This window comes from Otolemur garnettii, unplaced genomic scaffold (assembly GCF_000181295.1).
Source record: "Otolemur garnettii isolate 467f Iridium unplaced genomic scaffold, OtoGar3 scaffold00328, whole genome shotgun sequence".
In the NCBI taxonomy this organism is placed as follows: Eukaryota; Metazoa; Chordata; class Mammalia; order Primates; family Galagidae; genus Otolemur; species Otolemur garnettii.
Window position 1 is genome coordinate 285,662 of NW_003852723.1, and position 5,472 is coordinate 291,133.

Here is a 5,472-nt window from a genome sequence, read left to right on the forward strand (position 1 = left end):
TTTTTTTTTTGGTAGAAAATAGTTACCATACAGAATACACATAACGTTGAGGTGATTTTCTCTTTTAGAACAATCATCTTTGTGGAATTGCCCCCTCTCTTATAACTCCCTGTACTCCTATCTACCCCTAATTAAGTCCTAAAATTTTAGTTCATTTTCCATATTCTCCAAATCAAAACTTTCTATAAACCCAGAACCTATTTGAGTTTTCTGTCTAGCATAGGAGCTGCTAAAATAAATCTTTGAGAAGGAATTTGACCTTTGTATGCTTGGTCTGATGTCTGATTCCTAATCAAAGATTTCCTAATAATATTGTAGGTATCACCAATGGTACCCCAGTCTGATCAGACTTATCTGTTTAGATTCAGGGAATCACTAAAAGTCCTGAAAAATACCTTAGTAATTTAATTTTCTGGCTGAAAGGACATTTTGAATTAAACTGAAGGGTCTTTTTTTTTCTTGGATACATGCTAAAAATCATTGACATTTAATTATCTGCAGGACTTCACATTACCCCCTTTAATCACTTAATTAGACAATTATTAAAACTGAGGTTTGGAGCAGTTAAGTGAATTTTCCAAGGTCACAGAGCAAGTTATTGGAAATCATTTTTACATACATCAGTATATTCTCTTGCCTTGTTAGTGACCATGTAATGAATAAACTTTAGACTTCCTGTGATCCTTAGGACTTTTGCTAGGCCAGCAATCATTATGATGAACACTGGTGATTAGTATATAGGAAAGTGAGCTGAAAGATGGGTTCAAATTTGGCATAGTCTTCTTTTTATTTTAATATTTAAGACAATTATGACTTTCTTTACAGTCACTCCTGTTGCCATTTTACCTTTCTTTCTCCTAACAATAAATAAATAAAACACATTTTTTGCATCAAAGAGTGTTCAAAATGGGTCCTGTTCTGAAAATTCGAATTTATACTGCTTTTTTATTCAACATTTTAGTATTTATGTTCACTAAGTACAACAAGGAATCTCTTCTGTCCCTTTAGTCCTCCCCTCTTCAAATTCCCTTTTATAATCTTTTTTTTCAGAGTAATTATTTTTTTTTCATAACTGTCTCTGTATCAGGCAGCAGTGGTTATCAGGTTTCTGAAATAAGTTTGTAAGATCTAAAATGTAACTCCTGACTCTAACTTGGGGTCTCTACTAATTAGCGACACTGTGAGACCCAGAAGAGGAATTTCTGTGAGAAGGTATGCATGTTTCTCTTCAATTTAAATATTCTAGAAAATGCAGAAAAAGAAAGGGCAAAGAAAATTTACAAGAAATAGTTTTGCAATCAAGTTGCTATTGTCAGCTACACATGGAAGTTAATCTACAGGTATATTTCAGATACCTTTGTTTACAGATACATGCTGATAGTCACAGAAAAAATGAGCAAAGCTTTATAAAAGCAGGATATGAATATTAATGTTTTGTAAAAAGGACTTGTTCTTTTTTATTTTTACCAAGAGGTGAGTTTTATTTTTATTAATCATACAAATCATTTTCTGTAATATCCCAGGGGAAATTGGAAAATTTGGCAGTCTGACTGGGGAGTCACCATAGAGCCCCATAGGCAGTGGAATCAGCACAACATGCTGGGGTTCCCAGCACAGCTGTGGCCCCTGCCCTCTTGCAAGCGGTTCTTTCTCCACATTATGACTGGGATCTTGAAGGGGGGGCTGGGAATCATCCAGGCTCTCAGAAAATTTCAGTCCGCTTCTCCTGCTCTGTGGTTTCTTTGCTGAGCAGAGTGTTCACCTGTCTCTCTGTTTATCCAGTTTGACTTTATCCCAGTGGATGATTTCCCCATATCTGCTTTATCTGCCATTTTCTGAAAATAATCCTTAGCATCTGATCTAAGCTTGGGCTCCTGGTTCTCCTATTCTTTCTTTCTTTTTTTTAATTAAATCATAGTTGTGTACATTAATGCAATCATGGGATACAGTGTGCTTGTTTTATATACAATTTGAAATATTTTCATCAAACTGGTTAACATCGCCTTCATAGCATTTTCTTAGTTATTGTGTTAAGACATTTATATTCTACATTTAGAAAGATTCACATGTACCCTTATAAGATGGACCATAGGTGTGGTCCCACCAATCACCCTCCTTCCACCCAGCCTCCCTCCCCCCCTTCCTCATATTCTTGGGCTATAATTGGGCTATAGCTTTCATATGAAAGCTATAAATTAGTTTCATAATAGGGTTAAATACATTGGATACTTTTTTTTCATTCTTGAGATACTTTGCTAAGAATAATAAGTTCCATCTCCATCCATGTAAACATGAAGGAGGTAAAGTCTTCATCTTTCTTTAAGGCTTCATAATATTCCATAATATTCACATACTACAATTTATTTATCCATTCATGGATCAGTGGGAACTTGGGCTTCTTCCATGATTTAGCAATTATGAATTGGGCTGCAATAAACATTCTGGTACAAATATCTTTGTTGTAATGTGATTTTTGGTCTTACAGATATATACCTAATAGAGGAAATGTAGGATCAAATGGCAGGTCTATTTTTAGTTCTATAAGTGTTCTCCAAACATCTTTCCAAAAGGAGATTAGCCTACATCACAAAATCTCAAAACTAGAGATGCTGGCATGGATGTGGAAAAAAGGGAACACTTCTACTCTGCTGGTGGGAATGTAAACGAATGGGCCTCCTATTCTTATTGGCATAGCAAAAGACTTTTTTTTTAAAGAAATGAATTTTATAAAACAGCCTTATGCTTCATAGAACTTGTATTGGTGTTTGTGACAACTTTTAAATTATATCTTAAAACAAAATAAGAAAATCATTTATCTTTTTTGTTACTGAATTTAAAAAAAATTGTTCATATATATACCTGGAATGTTCTCACTGGCCAAATCTCAGATGTGTGAGAGCTGGGGTTGATAGTCTCAGATCAACTGAAATATACAGGCACAAAGAACCCATGTCCATAAATACAACCTTTGCTTTCTCTTACATACCCTCTGCATTTTATGCTTTAGTTAATTCCTACCTTCCTAATTACTCAACACTATATAAACGCTATAATTGTTGTACTTATTAGGTTTGAGCACCTGCTTTGCAAGGCAGTATGCTGTGTGCTTCAAGAGACAGCCATGAGATGCCAGGGGACCACAAAACAAGGTTCCCACCTCAAGGGAATCTGTGAGCAACATTTGGGTCTAACTCAGAGGAACAATTAGGAAAGCACATATTTTTTCCATCTTTCACACTGTGTGACTTCTTCCTTATTTGTCTGTCTTCTTTCTTCTTTGCCTGTCAAAGGAAGTGTTTCTAAAAGACAATATTTAAAGGCAGTTTTAACTCTGAAAACTAGTCTATAGATATACAGTAGAATTTAATAGCACTCAGACTGTCTAAGTTTTAGTCCATCTGCAATTAATGGATGGGAGTCAGCTTGAGTATTTTAGCGGTGACAATCTTGATATATTAATACCCACACTTTCTACTCAGCCCCCTTTAGTCTGTCAATTTAGAGTCTTTGAATTGAACATTATAGTTTTCACATAAAGGACAGTCTTAGAGTAAATTAGATACTTATACTGGCACAAAATAAAAATTATGTTTAAGCTGCCTTTTAGAACTAGACATACATGGAGTTTGGTGCAGTTGTCAGTGTAGTATGTCACTTAAAAAATCCCAACAGCAAGAAAGCGGGAGATATTCCGTAGAAGATTGATTACCCCAGAGTCTAGGAACTAGAAAAATCCACCTGCAAGTAATGGCCTCGGTCTATTTTTCTTTTGCATCATCCATTTATAAATCACAGCATTCTAATCAGTGGAGAACAATAAGCAATTGTGCCCAGTGTATAGTGGTAATGGGATGAGCAGGTCTGTGAATGAATAATCAGTGATGTTACTGAAACCCACAGGGCATGACACAGATGGAGTGGCTGGATCTCAAGGCACTGATTGCTGTGACATCCTGTTGGTCTGAGGATGCTAAACTGGGCTGTTTTATGCTTATTTATATGCTTTAGCATATAAATGCATTTAAAGTGTTAATTCACATGTAAATGAGCTATATCATTCATTCTTTAATACAGAGGGAAAAAAGGATGGAAAGTGAAATACATAATAACTCACCTACAAAGGAGGATTCTGAACCACATTGTTTAATCATGGTGCTGTTTTGGAGTTAAAACCCAGGGAATAGCATTGCTCAGGAACAAATCTGCCTTTGGTTGCTCCAGGTAAGCAATCTGAGTAACATAGACCCATATATATCCTCCCACAATCTATCATGAATGATTTCTCCTCTGAGATTGAGGGAAATATTCTATGTCTTATATGTGAAACTGACATATGACATTAGTTATGGACTGGTACAGATGTTCCATTACTTCAGTCTTTTATTCTAATCAAAAGGCAATCAGAAAGACTGTCTCATGAAGAGGTTAAAGGCATGAAGTTTGAAACTACCTCTACAGTTGGTTTTGTCTAATAAACTTTACATCACTGGGTCTCAAATTTCAGATCTGTAAAAGGAGAAGTTGCTGTCACATGCAGGTAAGCATAGTGGTAATGGTATGACAACTAATAGAGACACTTGTAACAAAGGAACACCACCTGCACGTGTGCTTGTATGATTATTGGTTTGTTATTTTTAAAACCTAAATATACACATTTACTTCCAGTTCTTCTGGTAACTTCCTACTCATTCTTGGAAAACAAAAAGATCTATGTTTATAGTAAACTGAGGCTGATTCCTACCTTTGACTCCCAAGGCAGAGTATTAATTATGCTCCTGGTAAATATCCCTATGTCCCACCCAGCCCTCTCTACCTAGTACACATCTCTTTCATGTCACGTACCTCACAGTTGTATGTGAGGTAGTTATTGTGCACACCAAATCCCCTGCAATAATGATGGCTTCTCGAGGCAGGGGCCATTTCCCTTTATCTCCTTGGCACAACTTATTTAGCACAGTTTTAAGCTCATACTAACTACTGAGTACAATCTTATTGATTAATGAATGAATTGCTATCTACTTCCCAGGATGTATGTTAATGGTACCAGGACTCTGGCTCAGAATTGTAGAGATAAAACAGACATAATCAGCATGGTGTATAAATACTTAACTTCAGGTCTATATACATGGGTTCCATATTTTGTTCTACAACTTATTTCACAGGAATATGGGCAGGTCACCTACCTTCTTAAATCTCAAATAGCAAAGACAATGAAATTATACTAGGTAAGGGTTATTAAACAGTTTAAATTATATGCAAATACTAATCCATCTTCAGTTTTTTGTTTATAATTAATTTTGAGCTCAGATTTTGCTAATTGGGAAAGAGTACCATGAAAAAAAAATCAGTATCTGTCCTGGAAATGACAGCATAGATCAGCATTGAGTATACCACACTTTTTCCTCAATTCTAATTGTTTCTATTTCAATAATGCTGTATTTCTAGTGTTAAGCTGTTTCTTCTAAGACAGCT